The 19,547-nt window shown below is 38.4% G+C and overlaps 1 pseudogene; it reads right to left on the reverse strand.

Moving 5' to 3' along the window:
* Window positions 1-8,392: 8,392 nt before the first annotated feature.
* Window positions 8,393-19,014, reverse strand: LOC131921543 (large ribosomal subunit protein uL1-like; annotated as a pseudogene).
* Window positions 19,015-19,547: the final 533 nt, after the last annotated feature.

A 19,547-nucleotide genomic window follows, 5' to 3' on the forward strand; every position in this document is an offset into this window, starting at 1 on the left:
TGAATTATATACTTTCTTATTTTAAGAGGAAAGGATGGGGCATAATCATGACCAAATCAAAGGAAAACAAAAAATCAAGTGCAAAATATTCAGTGCTTGAAGTATGAAACGTATTTATGATCCTCTGGATTCCGTACAGTTTCATTTCCTAAGCTCTGCAGTTCACAGTTCCATGGAGCTTGTCTAACTGTTTCCGGCCAGCTTCACTCCCTATCTGCTGCTGTTCTTGACTGTCATTCAGTACTACTGGCATCGGAAATACTGAAGTCTCTTACTGCAGCTGGACTGTGTCTCCATTAATAGCCACTCTTCAAGAACTCCAAAGTTCCTGCCACATATGCCAAGCGTCAAATTCTCTCCATCATCTCGTCATGTTTTCAAAACCATGCTACCTGGGAAACTTGCAAGTGTGGCTGACAGCACAAGGCAAAACCTTGGGCCTCTCTGGACTGCAGCTTCTGTGTGCTTACTCTGAGGAAACACTTTGTAGAAGAGTTCACCTCAGCGATCTTGGTCTCTTCTCAATCATCACTTTTTTTTTTTTTTTTTTTTTTTTTTTTTTTTTTTTTTTTTAGCTCCAGCTGAACAGCATCCATTGTCCCAGCAAAGCAAAGGTTTCACTTTAGTGGTTCTGGTCTCTTGTTAATACTACTGATTCTTCAGCGCCAACTGACCAGAACTACATATTCTTAACTCAAAATATATAAATGACTTTGATAGTCTTTGCTTCCCTCTGAAACTTGACTAGACAGGTCTCCACCACCTGCATCTCTTTCAGCATCCTCATCTCAAAGCTCCCACAGAACAGCTCATTAATCTCTGATTACTCAATAGTTTTTCCAGTAAAAAATTGCAAACATCTCCACAATTCTCCCCAAAACAACATGGTTGGGTCTGTTATAGCAATATCCCACAATTGGTATCAACTTAGTAGCAACTTGGGAAGGAAAGGGTTTATTTCCCCTGCCAATTCCCTATCACAGTCCAACATCAAAGGAAAGCAGTACATGAATTCAAGACAGGAATCTGTAGGCAGGAACTGACACAGGTCATGGAGGATCGCTGCTTACTGACTTGCTCCATATTCTATACATGGGAAAATTTGAAGTAAAACTCCATTTGGCTACTTGTTTTTTATTTCTATTGTCTAAGTGTATTTTCTTTACTCTACTATGTGGAAATAACACCAAACTTGTATGTATGTTTACAGTCAGGATTTGAAATAACACACTTGAGAGATGTCACTAATTTTCTGTGTGATGATTTGGAGAAATGCAACTTTCATTAACTGGCTCTTTTATTAAGTTATTTCATCTTGCCAGATCAAAGTTCCTCATCTAAAAAAATATAGTGATATATTATCTATATATGATAGCTCAAATAATTTAATAAAAATTCAGTAAATTTAATTTGTTTACTAAATGTCACATTAATGACTAAAATTAGTGAGGGGTAGATATTTAGAGGAGTATCTCTTGCTATAGTCTAGTGAAACTCTGTAAATAAGTCAATGATTGTATGAGAGCACATCCCAGACTTGAAGCTTTTAAAAACTAAATCAGCCATTGTTTCATTAATTCAGATGAAAATATTATTTATCAGTATTAAATTAATATCATATTGAGGGGAATCTGTCAAAATTAAAGTGAGCAAACTGAAGTACTGTTAAAAAAAATTGTCAAGGACCTTTCTATTCATCAGTGTAGGAAAGCACTCAGCTGATTTAATCCTTTTGCATATCATTAAATTCACAGTAGGAAGTCTTACAATAAAGGAGTTATTATCATCTTATGGAAAGTCTTTTATTACAAAATATTATCTTTGAAAGCCAACTTTTGATGAAAGACCGAGTCCAACTTAATTATTATCATTTAATAACATTGTTAATGGCAGTGTCATAGAACAGAAGATATAGTAATAATGTGTGGGCTCTCTAAATGTTTTCTTTCACTGAGATTTTTTAAACAAGGCCATGGTGTCTTAGTCACTGCTCTATTGCTGTAAGAAACTCCATGACCAAGGCAATTCTCACAAAAGGAAGTACTAAATTGTGTGCTTGCTTAAAATTTCAGAGGGTTAATACATTATTATCATGATGAAGAGCATGGCAATGGGCTGGTGTGGTGCTAAAAAAAATAGCAGAGAGCTTCATCCTGCCTAATCTGTAAGCAGATAGATAGATAAATAGATAGATAGATAGATAGATAGATAGATAGATAGATAGATAGATAGATAGAGTGTCTGGGTCTGATGTGGGTTTTTGAAACCTTAAAGCCCACCCCCAGTGAAGCACTTTCTCCAACAATGCCACACCCTCCAATCTTTCTAATCCTTTTAAACATTTCTACCCCCGGGATGACTAAGCACATGCAAACATATGAGCCTATAGGGGCCATTGTCATTTAAACCACTATGCATGGCGTATGATAATTTTGCTTCATGATTACTGGGCTTTTAAAACTATCCTGGCAGGTTCCTGATCTTTTATCTGTGGAGATACATGAAATGAGACACTAATAAGTTTGGGCTGCTGCAGTAGTAATAGAACTTTCTGTTTACTGAATGAGTCTCATGCTTAGGCACTTGGCATACATTATAGTTACCCCTATATTAGTCATGCAAAGATAATGTTGTCTTCTTACTATAGAGAAAATGAAGGCTTGGGTGTATTTTCTCTCTCTAACTGATTAATAAGTAGTTGCATACAATAGAAAACCAGTTTTTGCTTTGTGGTGATATTATTGAAATTTCATGTTGTTTCTTCTATGCTCTCACACCATTTAACAAGAAAACAACTTAAATGCAGATGCAGAATTTTTCCAGAGGTTGTATGGGTCTGAGAAAGTAGAATGAGAAGGCTTATTATAAAAACTTACCCTTGGAATTCTGATCCGGTTTTTACTTGGTCTGTTCTTAACACTCCATTTTGATTGGTGTCTAAATGTACATGGGACATACTAAATAATGTTTCATATTTAGGAACAAGTCAATCCTAAAGAGATATTGAAGCAAAGGCATACTGAACCCCAAATAATGTATTGAAATTATCCTTAAGTAACAAGCACAGGGCTATCTTTCCGGATCCTGGGAGGATAAAATGTTTCTTTGTCCTCGAATCATCCTCAACTCCTCGCTCGGAACAGTGACAATCAGGGGATGTTTGACAGTCGGCATCTCTCACATCTGTCACCCAGCTCCTATCTGTTTTCCCTCTGCACAGCCTCCCAAAGCTGAAGGAGGTACAATTTTGTTTTATCCACCATCTCTTGCATGCCCAGCATTTCGTTTGTCCCAAACAAATTTATTATGTCTTCAATCTATTCAATGAGAGAGTTAAAACTTAGGAAATTAATTTTCTTTGAAAGTTGCCTTATTTTCAAGCCAACGAAGTCTATAGAAAAGTGATTTTTTTTTAATACAAAGACTTTTTTTTTCTTTTCATATTCCTCTCCAAAATCCCCAATCCACTTCCATTTACCTAGGTCTTCACAAAGATATATCTCCAAAGATACATTAGAGTAAGACGAAAGTTACATATATGAATATATAATGTCATATGTTTCACATGCACACACACACTATTTTTGAAAGTATCATCTTAGTTAATTAACACATAACATTATCATGTTTATACAAAAGTACTTGATTTTCTATCCCCTTACCTATATAAATGGGTATGGAAGAGTTGCTATCAAAATCAGTATTGTTATAACTCCATGAGTTCCATATGCATTTCATAACACTTATGTTTCATTAGCTCTGATCCAGTTACTAAAGTTTATTCATTTTCTACACATTTTTAGGTCCTTCTAAATAAGTAGATTTTTGAGAAATGGGAAAAGCATACAATGTGTAGTGAGTAACTCCAAGATGAATCAGTTCACTAAAGATGACTGATTTGAAGTCTTTCAATTTGGACTTGTGCCTTTTTACTGTTTTCATTGTCATCTGCAAGGCTTAATGGGGACAAGGAAGGTATCTTTCAAAAAATTCGTCTCTAAACGTTTTTAATGCTAAACTTCTGTTAAGCACAATCTTGGATCGTGAAGCTCTGACATCAAAGCATTGAGAACAGGTGTTCATGACTCCTCATAATTCTTTTGAAGATTCTGGTAAGGCACATCTGGTTGGTTTGATAGGCATTTTATGTACACACATTTGTTAGATGAGAGAATGAGACAGGTGTGGGTCTGAACCTCTGAGCACATTCATGGTTAATGGGCTTAATTTTCTGCTATCCACAATACCACCCTTTCAGGAAAACTGATGAAAGGAGCACACTCTTTCAGAGGGTCTAGTTTGAGGGAAACATAATGTTTGTCTCCAAGATGGATTCACTGAGCTATTAAAATGTTCATCATTATGCAAAATGCTAATTTCGCTTTAGTATGCAAGTTGCTTTCCAGTTTTGATTATGCTTACAGTTGCCATCTAGCCAAGGATTCTCAAACATTTTTACTCTTTGGTGTGTTACTTTGGAAGCCAAAAACAGTATTTTCTGTTTAGAGATGTTCATCCCTACTGGAGAAAGAACGTAGGAGTTAACTCTTAAGAGGCTTTGAAACAGTTGGTACTAGGATATTAGTCTGAGAAATCTATTTTTTTCTAAACTGATTGCTTCAGTGCAATCACAAATGCAAAATGTTAAAATTCAAAAGGATAAAGGATAACAAAGGTGAATTTCTACACTGATACTTCCTATAAAGGAAAACAGCACAAAAACATCAGAAGGAATTTTATTCACAGGAAAAACTGAAACCAAGTCAAGCCCCTCTTCTGTCTAACCCCACACAACTGACTTTCACTTTGTGAGTTCTATACATTGAACTATGTCCATCTACAAAAATGTGTGACTAACTCCCACTGCCACTGTATTGGGAAAAAAGAGTGTAATTAGGACCAAGTGAGTCATACACTGAGGTCACAATGAGAGGGGACCATTTTTCTCTCTGTATATACACAACAGAATAGGGCACAGAGTGAAATGAAAGTTGCCTGTTAGCCAGAAAGATCGTCTTTACCAGAAACTAACTATGGTAGTTCATTGACTTTTCACTCCTAGCTTCCTGAATTACAAAACTGAAAATAAATCCAGGTTACAGACATGGAAACTATTACACTCAGCTATGATAACTGAACAGATTTGCATTGTGAACAAGGTCATTTTGTTTTTGTTGTAGCTTTGGAAAATATAATGGCATGTGGTCAGAAAGTAAACTGAAGCAAATTCTTTTAAAAATACATACTTTTTGTTTTCATTTATGCGTAAGTGTATGCATGTGTTTCTCTGTGCATGCAGCATGTGTGGGTAACCACGGAGGCCAGAGGAAGGCATCAGATTCCCTCCAGCAGCAGTTATAGACAGTTGTGAGTCACCCAACATGGGTGCTGGGAACTGAACTGGGGACTGAAAAAGCAGTCAGCATCCTTTACCATCTCTCCTGTCCTAGCAAGTCTTTAATGCATAGAAGTTTGTTTAATAAATGAAAAATATGCATGAAGTTATCTTCTGAGTAAAACCTGGTAGGCATGTCCAACCTGTGGCCTGTAGTCATGTGTATCTCATGATAATATGAATGAAGCTTAATATAAAAATAGCAGGCTTACTTAAAGCATGATTGTTTTCTTAGTATTTTTTAACTTAACAATGAGGTTTCTGAGGATGAACTTTGTAGATGACAACATTTGTCCTACAATGTCAGGAGATCGGACATGCCTGAAAAGTTTCTAACTTATATCTTCAGCATATCATGGCTTTCAGCTTATTTGGCTTAAAAACATTCCCTGAGCAGAAGCCTGTAGTAAAACCTGAGAGCTGTAGAGGTATTTCTGTGGGTTTCATCCAAGAGGGGTATAAGCCCAAGCACTCTTCCAAAGTCTCCACTTCAGAGATCCTCTGATTTGTTGCAGAGTGGCTCTCTAATGGCCATAGTTTCTTGGTTCCTACCTGCCTTCAGAAGTTTGGTTGTATTTTATATTTTTATTTTTTCTTTTCCATCTCAAGAAATGAATGTAGGTTGTCAACCTTCAATTTTAACAAGCATAAAATATTTTATTGCTCAGTGTACTAAGTCATTCTGATAGCAGCAGGGGATTGGTTTTGAAAAAGATCTTATAAGGTATGTGGAGGGTACTTGGGGACAAAAGTAGATGCCCAGTAATTGAGTTTGTTACAGAAACCTCATCCACCAGCTGACTGCTTTTAATGTGAATAATTTCATGAGTTAACAAGTGGCAAGATTTGAAAAATAGTTAAAGCCATCTAATTTGCATGAAGGAAAAATGTAGAAAGGAAATAAGGAAAGATGAGGTAATGAACTAAAGTCAAACAATACATGAGGAACACACAAGTTTCCAGCCATGTTCTGTTCAGGAGAACAGAAAGGACAAGGAAACTTGTACGACCAGGTCAGCATTCTTGGCTCTCCATGGAGCAGAGCTAGGAAGTCACTGTGTAGAAATTCTGCTCAGTGACAAAAAGATTGTTTTCCATTTGTTTTGTAGCATTCATTGGTTTATTCATCCCAAGATATTTACTTACTGTTGACTATGTGCCTAGAATGAGTCCAGGTGATTGGGATATTGCAGTGATGTCAAGAACATGTCTGTGAGACATTAACAAAAACGTATACACCTGGTTGAAGGAGAGTCAGCACATTAATGGATGAAATGTGAAAAAAAAGTCATCATTTAAGCTGGCTTCAAGAAAGAAGATAACTGAGATAGTCTCCCTAAGAAGAGATCAGAATAAATGAAAGAATCATACAAATGACCCTTGGAAAAACTTCCTAGGAAGAGAGAATGGCAGATGAAAAACAGCTGAATGGTCCTGTCTGTAACAATGAAAAAAACATAAGGAACCAATGCAGATGAACTTCTCCAGGTTAAGGACAAGGTATTGGGAACAGAGATCTGAAGTGAAGAGGAGGGTGACATTATACAAGCCTTTGCATGTGTTTGCCCTGTAACATTGGAAAGCCACAGAGAGCTTTTAAAAGAATTGATATAAAATATTTATTTAATGTGTAAGAATATTTTGTGTACGTGTATGTATGTGCACCGTGTGGGTCTTTTGCTCTGCAAGAACAAGTGCTCCTAACTGCTGAGCCATCTCTCCCACCCTGTTATCTTATATTTTAAACAAATTCTTTGACAGCTCTCCTCCTAATTACAAACTTGGTTTTTTCCCTTCTATCATTCTAGCTTAACTCCTATTTTCATGTGGTTTTAACAGTTGAATATGCCATAACATTCCATGTTTCTTTCATAATGTGGCACATGTCCATATTCATATCTCAAAAAGAATGAAAAGATGATTTTTGCCCACAACCATTCCACACCTTCAGAACCAACTTTAATTTAAAATATTAAGTTTACTTGATTTTAGTGTCATGATTAGATTTGTCTAAAGGCTTCATTGAGATAGTGTATGGAAAATATTTAGGATATTGTCAATCAGGGAAAAGATTCTGAATACACGTTTTATGGTAATAATTACAAATGTTATCCTGTAGTTATTTAATGGCCCCCACAGCTTATCTGCCATCACAATGAAAACAAACAAACAAAGAAAATATGCAATGAAACAACATCTACATGTTTCTCTAGGTTCTACCTTTATCTTTGCCAGACTAATTTTTGAGTATTGCACTAGTATTTATTTAAGTCATTGAATTATGATGGTATTTCTTTTGTTCTAATGCTTCAATAGCTACCCAATGGACCACAATAAAATTTCGCACACATCATATTAGTTTACGATAAGCTAGCTGACTTGTCACTCCACTTCTTATCAAATCTCTTCTTTCATTGATTATCTTCACATAATTAGTTCCAATTTCTTCATCCTCATCTTGAACCCTGACAAACTCATTGCTGTTGCAGAGTTCTTAACATCTTCTCACTTAATCCAGGACCTTTGAAAGAGTTGTCTCTTATTTTTCAGAGCTCAAGCAGATGTTGCTTCTACAAAGATGTGATTCTAGAAGAGAAAAATATCCTTCATTATATCCACTTATCGGGTACATCTTATCATTATATTCTTCTAAACTTCTTCCTAGAATTTGATTACTTAAGATTCATTATTTATTATATTTATTATTTCATTTTTCTCATTGCAAAAGTTCTACAAAGATCAAAGTGTCTCCTCATACACAGTACTCTGTCTTCTGAACCAAGGATGGTGTTGATGCATTAATCAAATCATAAGCAGGTGAAAAAAGAATGAATAAGGCAATGTACTGATATGCCATATTATTGTTTTCCAATGGAGGGACTCAAGGTTTAAAGAGACCTACAAATGTTGTATTATTATATGTGTTTATCTATCTATCTATCTATCTATCTATCATCTATCTATCTATTTATCTACCTATCTGTCTTATTTGTAGCACTAATGTTTATTGGTGCATCCTAGCCCAGGAACTGGGCTTGCTGGTGTGTTCTTGATGTACAAAGCCTGGATATTTTGCCAGTTCTTGAACAAGGACACTAAGAAATTGACAGCCAGGTGGATGTTGTAGATCAACTCATCACTAGTTATCTTCATGTGGCCAACAGCAACAGCCAGACACAGCACCTTCTTCATCTGGAACTTGATCGTGGATTTAACCTCATTGACTTTGGCCACTGTGTTTTCACTGTGTGTCAACAGAGAGAGGAACTTGCCAGCCTTCTTTAGGCCTAGGCTTAGGATACATAGGTTCTGCTTGATCAGAGACTTGGAGGCCAAAATGGCATCATACTTCTCAGCCAGCTTTTTGAACAACTTCTTGTTCTTATTATGCTTCTTCAGCATCTCAAAATCCATGTGTGGGTCCATCCATGGTCTTGGCTTCATCACAGTGCTGCTGGTTCCCCAGGATACACACCGAGAACATAGGACTAGGAGTGGAGTTAAGCCTAGTGTTGCCCAAGAAGCGTTTGTCCTTCTGAGGGGCATAGTGTCCATCTGCAGGGTGGTCCTCACCTCCACCATTTCAAGAAACTGTGCTGCTTGCCCTGGCCTGTGTGGGGAATTTCCTGTACCACCACAGTTTTTCCCAAGAGACTTTGCTGCTTGTGGCTGTTCAAGCATGGAAAACCAGAAATGAGTGAGATATATTTAAAAACATCTCAGAAATATCTCAATGAATTCCAATCTCTCTTATCCACTCAATAGTTACCTAGTGCATTTCTTCAAATAAAATTATCCATATGCAAAACTCAAAAACATGCCACATTTTAAACTAATATTTCCAAATAAATAATTTGACATCATCAGTTTATTTCAGACTATATTATTATTATTTCAGTATCCAGTATATTTATGAAAAATCTACTAAGTACTAAGCTCCATTCACTAATTTTTATTTAAAATCTTAAAAGATTTCACATTCATATTTTTCAATTTTATTCAATTAGCAAAATACAACCAAAAATGCATTCAATGAGTGAGTATATTAATATTTTTAAAATTTGATTTGCCACAAAAATAAATTTATTTTACATTCTTAACATACCTATGAATATATTTTCTTATTCTTATACTCAAAACAAAACTTTAATATATTTTATGAATTTCTTTGGTATGTTATGATATAATTTATCCTATTATACTTCCTATCTCATATAAAAATTACAGAAATATAATAAATTGATTTTGTGACCCACAAGTAGGTCACAACCTACAATTGAAATATAATGACAAATGGAATCCAAACATTTAGAAATACATGTCTACTTGGAAATGTGTGTGTGTGTGTGTGTGTGTATAATGTGTGATGTTTTTGGTGTCTGTGATGATTGCTAATTCAGTTATTACCTTAGGTTTGATTGCTTGGTAAGAAAATGCAAAGGCAAGACTTCAGTGTTGAGTTGACTATACTACTATAGTCCCTATTTTTTCCAGAAGCTTGGATACATGCGTATGTGCAACCATATATATGACATGATTATAAAGTACTCCTGAAAAAAAATTAAGATATGAAATTTGCCCAAATCTCTCTGTCTCTCTGTCTCTCTCTGTCTCTCTGTCTCTCTCTGTCTCTCTCTCTCTCTCTCTCTCTCACACACACACACACACACACACACACGCACCAGATTCAGCTGAGTTAACTCTTAAAAGGGGGAAAATAACACATAATTGTTGAGGTAATTCAGAACTTCATGTCTCCACCCAGGGCAAGAGATAGAACTCAGATTCTATAATTCTGATGGAGAAGAAGTAGCTGTGCCTCAGTGGTTCTACAAAAAGCCTATGGAAAAACTTCCTTTTCTAGTGTTAATAGGAAACTGAGGTACAGTCCAAAGTTACAGAAGGGGGCAGGGTCCATTCTCGATGTCTACCAAGGCTATTAATCCTTAGAGTATTTCCCCTCCAGAGTTGAAGTCCTTAAATCATTTAGCAACCAGACAAAGGAGCAGAGGATCCAGATACTCTGGCATTTATGGCCTCTACCCACGACAGGGACAAGGGCATTCTGGCTCCTGACCAAGGACATGAATTGAGGTCCATACCATTAAACTCTCTGACCAGTTTTAATCTCCTGCTCTCATCTGCTCCCTGAAGAGGTGACTTGGTGTTGTTCAGGAAATTTGGACAATGACTGATCTTGCTGCTTACTGCTGCATAGTCATTGGATATATCAGTGGGGAGACCTCTACAGTGAGCCTATCAAAGGGATCTCAGAAGTATATCAGTGGTTCCATTTGTATAACAGGTGAAGTAAGAGGAGGAAGTCTTTGACTGACACTTGGATAGAAAAAAAGGAAAAGGAATAAAAAACAAATAGGATATTAAGGAAACTGGTGTGGTAAAAACAAGTAGACTTTCAGGCCTTGGAGCATGAAACTGGGGTCCCAGGTAGATGGAATTAAATTGTCACAGAACCATAGGAGTGTGAATTGACTGTAAATATAGGTTATGTATGTAGTCAGTCTGGGAATTTTGCAAATATTTTGCAAGTATAGGAAAACCGTTTAAGGCTTCTTTTTAATGGTTTTATAGGTGAACTATGATTTATTTTAAATTATAGTATTCATGACATCAAAGCTTAATGTTTATGAGAGCCTTTTGTGTGTGTGTGTGTGTGTGTGTGTGTGACCTTTTGTATATCACACATTTTATTTGTCTATTAAGAAGTCTGAAATTCTGTGGTTTCTAAATTTTTTCAAATTTAAATTTTTATGATAAAATCTTATTTTTCTATATTCTTAAACTTGTCAAATTGACTACAATAGTTTCTAGTCTACAAATGTTCAAGTCTTTAAAATATACAGCAGATTTACAAAAAATGGTCCATCAAACCATGTAACCATTAAATTTATATATTATAATTAGGAAGGTTAACATACTATATGACAATTATATTGTACATTCCCAAATGTGTACAACAGCCTTAGTCAATTGTAAAATATTTCTTTCAATTTTTTTTCTGGGTTTTCTTGATTAAAATGAAATTAATTAGAAGCTACTAGAAAATACCTGCGTAAATCAAGTCAATATGGAGTCCCTCTTTGGCCCTTTTTAAGTTTTGCTTTTTCACTATGGCAATAAAATGCAGTTGATATAACAGGAAGTTTTCTAAAACTTGTGGGTACACATAACAGCAATATAAAGTATGTACTAGGTAGAACACAGATTTCATAATCTGTTATAATCTCATTGCACAGTGTGCCAGTTTATAAAGACTTCCTCATCCAGTTTCTCATCAGGAAAAGTAGTTTTCCAGCATTTTAGGTTAGGAGGACATGTCTCAATGATATGAAAAGGAACCACTTGGAAAAGACTGAAAACAAGACATGTAAAAAATAAGGTTAACGATGGATGAACCATTAAAGCAAGTGGTTTACTTTACATCTTTACTTTATATTAAAGCAAATGATTTTTTCACAGCATCACTTCTGGAGTGATGAGGTATAGAGCCTCTGAAGATTTACCCCCTGAAAACAATGAGAATACTGGAGAGAATGTTAAAACCAAACCAATTCTTTTTAGTAGAACAGTGATTTTTAATAATTTTTGCTTTCTCTTCTTTTGTTGCCATTAATTTTCTTAAAAACAAACTTAAATTATTTATTTATTTATTTATTTATTTATTTATTTTACATCCCAACCCCAGTTTCCCCTCCCTCCTCTCCTCCCATTCCCTCCCCCCACCTCCCCTTTGCTCCTGCCAATCCACTCCTCCTCCATTTCTGTTCAGAAAGAGGCAGGCCTCCCATGAATATCAATGAAAGATGGCCATGGCCTATCAAGTGGAAGTTAAACGAAGGGTCAAGGAAGAAACAAAGAGAGAAATTAAAGACTTCCTAGAATTCAATGAAAATGAATGCACAACATACCCAAACTTATGGGACACAACGAAAGTGGTGCTAAGAGGAAAATTCATTGCTCTAATTGCTTGACTAAAAAATTTGGAGAAATCTCACACCAGCAACTTAACAGCACACCTGAAAGCTCTAGAACAGAAAGAAGCAAACACACCCAAGAGGAGTAGACAGCAGGAAATAATCAAACTAAGGGCAGAAATCAATAAAATGGAAACAGAACAATGCAAAAAATCAATAAAACAAAGAGTTGGTTCTTTGAGAAAGTCAACAAGATAGAAAAACCCTTATCCAAACTAAAAGGCAGAGAGAGAATATCCAAATTAACAATATCAGAAGTGAAAAGGGGTGCATAGTGTGTGCAACACACACTGAGAAAATCCAGAGAATCATTAGGTCATTCTTCAAAAACTTGTACTCCACTAAATTGGAAAATCTAAAACAATTTCTTGATAAATACCACATACCAAAATTAAATCAAGATCAGATAAACATTTAAATAGACCTATAACTCCTAAGGAAATAGAAGCAGTCATTAAAAGTCTCCCAACCCAAATAAGACCAGGGCCAGATGATTTTAGCACAGAATTCTACCAGACTTGCAAAGAAGAGATAATACCAATATTCTTCAAATTAGTCCATAAAGTAGAAACAGAAGGAACATTGCCAAATTCTTTTTATGAGGCCATATTTTTTTCCAGGATTTTAGAAAAAGCAAAGGCCTTCTGAGGAGTTGGTTTTTTGTTTGTTTGTTTGTTTGTTTGTTTAAGTAAAGTTTGATTCTGGTAAAACTGAATTTGGTAGAATTTTTAAAATGTTCAAGTGAATATTATTCTCTCCCTCCATGGTGACTTTAAATGGAGCAGCATCAGTATGCTGTTAGCTACTGACAAGCTAACAAACATCAGAGCAAATGAGGTTGAAACTTCTGAAGAGGTTTGTTTGCATTGCTATGTTGAAATTCTGTGCATACATTTCATTCAGACCACTCGTCTAGTAAGAGTTGCTACACTTGCCTTGCTCCAATTACTAGATGAAAAGCTTAATCCGTGCCAGGCGGTGGTGGCACATGCCTTTAATCCCAGCACTTGGGAGGCAGAGGCAGGCGGATCTCTGTGAGTTCGAGGCCAGCCTGGTCTCCAAAGCGAGTTCCAGGAAAGGCGCAAAGCTACACAGAGAAACCCTGTCTCGAAAAGCCAAAAAAAAAAAAAAAAAAAAAAAAAGCTTAACTCTCCTTCCTGTTTGGTAATAACTTGGGTTTGTCCTGTGTGGCCTGTTGTTTGAATAAGCAATGTCCCTTGTAGGCTAATGTATTTGAATATTGGTCTCTAGTTAGTGGCTATGTTTGGGAGGATATAGAACTTGGAGAACAAAGAGGTGGTGAAGGAAGGGATCTCATGGAGTGGGCTTCGGGAGTTTACAGCCCCATCCACTTCCAGTCCATGTTGTCTGCCTTCTGGGTAGAGTTGAGATGTGGCCTCTTGGCTTCCTGTGCTCAAGCCCTCCTCATCCTTATGAACATCTAGCTTCCTGGAGCCATAAGCCAAAATAAGCTCTTACTTAAGCTGCCTCTTGTTACGGTATTTTATCAGAAAAACAAAATATAACTAATACATGGCCTTTAATATGTTTTAGTACATTCATTCTATATCTAGGTGGGTTCTTGGTTTTGCTTTTGTTTTTTCAGTTTTTAATTGTGTAATGATATGGAAGTTTGTCAGTTGCTTGTTCTAGATCTATTGGAAAGATTGCAATTGTTGTCTTTTATTATATTAAAGCTATATATGCCATTTATTCATTTAATAGTTTAAACCATCTTCAGCATTGCTTCTCATATTGATATTTCTACCAATAATCTGCTTTTTATATTTTGGTGTTTTCAGATAGGGTCCTAGAGCTCAAAAAAGAAGTAAACTCCCAGAAACTATGTTCAATTGATATTGCAATTGATAACCACTTGCAAATAAAAAATTAGTTTTCTCCAAGGGAGAAACAAATCACTCTTAAGAATAGGCTCTATATCCAGCAGTAGATGGCCAACACAAAATAAACTCAGAGGCGTCTTTGGAGGTTCTTTATCTTGTAATGTTGTGACAGGGATTTTTTTTAGCCTTACAAGTGCTCTGTGTATATATCATGGCTTCCAGTTTTGTGTTTTTATAGGATTTCTGTGTGTGCAAATGTGTATTTCTCTGCATCTGTATTTGTGTTTCTTGAGCTTTTTCTTTTTCTTTTTCTTTTTCATTTTTCTTTATTAAGTAATTTTCTACTCACTTCACATACCACCCACAGATTCCCCCCTCCTCCCTCCTCCCACCCCCCATCCCCCAGCCCTCTCTCCTAAGCTACCCCACATCCCCACATCCCCCAAATCAAGGTCTCCCATGGGGAGTCAGCAGAGCCCAGCACACTTATTATGTATATGGAAGAGGGTACCAGATCTCATTACAGATGGTTGTGAGCCACCACGTGGGTGGTGGGAATCGAACTCAGGACCTCTGGAAGAGCAGTTGGTGCTCTTAACCTCTGAGCCATCTTTCCAGCCGTGCTGAGCTTTTTCTTTTACTCCTTTTATTGTTTGTTTGTCTGTTTTGTCCTATTCTTATTTGTTTTTATTTTATCTTATTATTATTTTGTTGATACATGTTTGTTTTCTAACAGACAGAAAGGGTATGGATCTGGATGGGAAGGAAAGTGGGGAGGAGCTGGGAGGTGGGGAGGAGCTGGGACGTGAGGATGAACTGGGAGGTGGGGAGGACCTGGGAGGTGGAGAGGACCTGGGAGGTGGGGAGGACCTGGGAGGTGGAGAGGACCTGGGAGGTGGGGAGGACCTGGGAGGTGGGGAGGAGCTGGGAGGTAGGGAGGAGCTGGGAGGTGGGGAGGAGTTGGGAGGTGGGGAGGACCTGGGAGGTGGAGAGGACCTGGGAGGTGGGGAGGACCTGGGAGGTGGGGAGGAGCTGGGAGGTAGGGAGGAGCTGGGAGGTGGGGAGGAGTTGGGAGGTAGGGAGGAGCTGGGAGGTGGGGAGGAGTTGGGAGGTGGGGAGGACCTGGGAGGTGGAGAGGACCTGGGAGGTGGGGAGGACCTGGGAGGTGGGAGGAACTGGGAGGAGTAGGGAGAGCAGAAACTGTATCAGAATATATTCTATGAAAAAATTCATATACTTTTTTACTATTATCTTTTTATTATTTAAAATAATTTTTAAATTTAAATACATTTTAATCATATTCATCCCCTCACCCAAGTCTTTCCAAATCCCCTCTTCCTCCCCATGCATCCAATTTTAAATGCTTACTGAAAAATCAAACCAGAAATTCAATACAACAAAAATAAGAAAACAAAATACAACAATCTCCCCTCAAATGACCAAAACAGTCAACCAACCGAACAAACAAAAACAAACTGTAACCACATAAAAACATACATAAAGCTGTGGAGCCCATTATTTATTGGTCAACAACTGAACATGAGGCCTGCCCTGGAGCAGTTGATAGACCCAGTGTCATTTCATTGAGAAAACTGATTTCCCCTCTCTCAGCAGGTGTAAATGAGAGTTGAGTTGTTAACCTTTTCCCTGGTGACTAGGTTTTCATTCATTCATCCATCTATCCATCCATCCATCCATCCATTCTTTCATTCATTTATTCATTCACTCACTGTTTTTAACTTTCTTTTTATTATTTTTTGTGTATGTCACACCATGCATCTTGATCTCAAATCATTTCCCCATCCCTTCATATCTGTCCTCTCCCCTTGCAACACCCCCCTCTCAAAGTAAAATAAAATTTAAGAGAAAAAAGAAAAGAAAAGAAAACAAAGGAAAAATCTTGTCATGAAAGCTGTAGTGTGACACAGTGAGTCACACAGTAAACCCTTTTCTCCATATATTTTTACTTGCAGGTGTTCATCACAAAGGGCTCTTGTTCTGGTTCAAGGCATCTGGCTTCTGCTACACTATCAATACTGTGTGGTGAGAATTTATCCCATCAATTAGCTTTGAGGTATAAGCCTTAGGGCATGGTTTCTGATCTGTGTACATGATCGCTTAAAAGGGAGAGTTGGTGGTTGGGGCCCCTCTTCTTCCTCTTCTTCTTGGGGTGGATTCAGATGGCTGGATCCATCCACTCCTGAGCAGAATGGACCGCAGCTGTTCATCTGGTTCTACATTCATGAGTATATTTTCCCCTTTATTACTTTAATAAATCCTTGTTACCCCCTTAAACAGACTCACGTGGATTTCTCATAATAATACTGGGCCCTCACTGCGACTCTTGGATATCCTGTTGTTGCCCTGTGCATGGAGATCCTGCAGTTTTGGGTCTGCAGGGCTGGCCGCTTCACATGTTTCTGTAGATCACAGATGGGGTGGATGTTTGGGTGGGCTAACTGATAACCCTGGTTCTGGGCCTGGGTCGTTGCAGGGTTAGTCAGCCAGCTAGCTCTCTGTTGTTCTTATCTCCAGGGTAAGCTCTCCAGCATTGCCCTGGCTAGTTCATCCCTTGTAGCAATGAGCAAGGGGCGGGGCCAGTTCTCCTGCTTCCATGCCCCTATGGTGGGCTCTCCCACACCGGGACCATCAGGACCAACTCTACTGTATGGCCCATGTGAAGTGCAGGGACCAGTCTCCTAAGCGCTGCTGCTGGTGAGGGGCAGAACCAGCTCTCCCACTTGCCATAGGTGGTAAGGGGAGGGAGGGCATCTCTACCCAACCCCTACCACCATATGACAGATGAGGACCCTTTCTCCTAAGTGCTTCAGCCAGTGAGGGGCAGGACCAGTTCTTCCTAGTATTGCAGACAGCGAGGGACAGGGCCAACTCTGCACAGCCCTATCCTCTCTGCCTTTGGTGGTATCAGGATCCAAGGACATCAACAGAGACCATGGCTTCATCAGAGCCATGAACTCGGACATGGGCGCTGGCAGCAGCCCATGCCCAGACATCACCATGGCTCTGAGTGCCACCCATCTCAGCCCACTCCTCATTTCTTTCTCCTCCTCAGCTATACCTCTGCCCACATACCACACCATAAGACACATTTGCTCACCATAATAGTGCCTGTCTGCCTGGTGCTATAAGGTGCCTGGTGGGCACACGTTTTCTTCTCAGAGCCCAGGACAGACTGTCCCAGACCGGAGTGTGGGTCTCCTTGTCCTGCTCAGTCTGACATGGCGATAGGCAGGACCATGCTTCCTCATCACAATGAGATCAAAATAGTGCCCAACAGCCTGGCACCAGAGGTTTGTGTAGAGGTGTTGCTGGAGTCTTCTTGAGTGCAGGGGCTAGAAGGCCTGAACTGCATTTCATTCACTTACTGTTTAAAAAAAAATAGAACAAAATAAAACATAATAGCCCAAGAGAAGGCACAAGAGTCAGAGACTCACTTGTTTATATACTTAGGAATCCCGTAAAACCATTGAACTGGAAACCATGATATAAACATAGAGAAACTGGTATAGACCCATGCAGGCCCTGTGCATGCTACCACTGTCTCTAAATTCATATGAGCTTTGCTCATGTTGATTTTGAGGGCCTTGTTTTCTTGGTGTCTTCCATCCCCTCTGGCTCTTACAGTCTCTCTGCCTATTTTTCAGTGGGGTTCCCTGAGCTCTGAGTGGAAAGATTTGATGGAGACGTCCTATTTAGGAATGAATGTTCTATGATCTCTCACTCTCTGCATAATGTCTGGCTGGGAGTCTCTGGGTTCATTTTCATCTGCTGCAGGAGGAAGCCTCTCTGATGATGGCTGAACAAGGCATTGATCTATGAATATAGCAGTGTGTCATGGAGAGTCATCTTACCATTACAATTTTCTTTCTTTCATTTTTTTTTTAACCACTGTTATTTTGTTTTGCCCTAGGTCCTTAGGCTATCTCGTCTCATGTTCTTGATTACCCAAGAAGTGTTGGATATGTGTTCTATCTTGTGGAGTGGGGCTTAGATCAGTTATTGGTTGGTGTGGTTGTTTGAATGAAAATGACCCCCATAGGCTCACAGGGAGTGTTACTATTAGGAGAGATGGCCTTGTTGGAGTAGCAGGAAGTGTGTCACTGAGGGTTGGGCTTTAAGGTTTCAGATGCTCAAGCCAGGCCCAGTAGATTATTCTTTTCCTGCTGCCTGCCAATGAAGATATAGAAATCCTGGTTCCTTCTCCAGCACCATGTCTACATGCATGCTGTCATCCTTCCTTCCATAATGACAATGGACTAAACCTCTGAACTATAAGCTATCACCAATTAAAAGTTTACCTTTATAAGAGTTGCCATAGTATGTCTTCACAGCAATAGAAACCCCAATTAAGACAGAAGTTGGTATCAGGGACTGGTGTATTGTTTTGATAGGCTAGACCATGTTTTTGTTTGGAGGAATGTAGACTTTGGGACTTTGGATTAGAAAAGCAGCTGAATGCTTTAAGCAGAATTTAATGGGCCGTAATAGTAGGAGAATGAAAGACAGTGGTGCTAAGTGTTATTTGAACTGTGGGGGCCTTGCTCAAGAGGTTTCTTTAGTGGATGGTTATTTGTGTTATGCTTTGAAGCACTGTCCCTAGTAAGGCAGCAGATAGCTGCTAGGTACCTGCCCTTTGGGCATGGCCACCAGGGACCCTTAAGACCTGGGATGCACATACCTGGGCTCTCTTTGCTACTTCGTGGTCTTGGATGCTGGTGAGGATCAAGGCAGAGCTCTCCTGAGAACCATGGTGGACCATGCCCCATACCTCTAGGATTCCTCCACCAACTCATTTTATTCTTATTGTGAGTTAACCCCCAAATAAATTCCTTTGACCATCAAATAGACTCTGTGGATTTATCCTATTAGGTTTCAGAGGAAAAGAATGGTATGTGGCCTAGAGACCATTCTTGTAGTATTTTGGCAAAGAACGTAGCTGCTTTCTACCCTGTCAAAAAAAAATCTTCCTGAGGCTAAATTGAAAATTTATGAATTACCAGATTTAGCAAAGGACATTTTCAAACAACCTAGCATTGACTATGTTGAGTGGCTATTAGTGGCCAATCTTAGGCAGATTAATAATGAAAAGGAGCAAGCTGAGGAAGGAAAATTACAAAATATACAGTTGGAGGAGAAAAGGAGTATCAGAAAGTGTAAACAGATTAAAGAAAAGCCTGATGCTAAGTGTAATGAAGGGTGTGGTGACCTGAGAGCAAGAACTTACCAAGGTAAGCTTCTAACTTGTTAAAAGAAATTAAAGAAATGTGAAAATGAAAAGTTTACGGACATGGT

Source organism: Peromyscus eremicus, chromosome 11, assembly GCF_949786415.1.
Source record: "Peromyscus eremicus chromosome 11, PerEre_H2_v1, whole genome shotgun sequence".
Lineage (NCBI taxonomy): Eukaryota > Metazoa > Chordata > Mammalia > Rodentia > Cricetidae > Peromyscus > Peromyscus eremicus.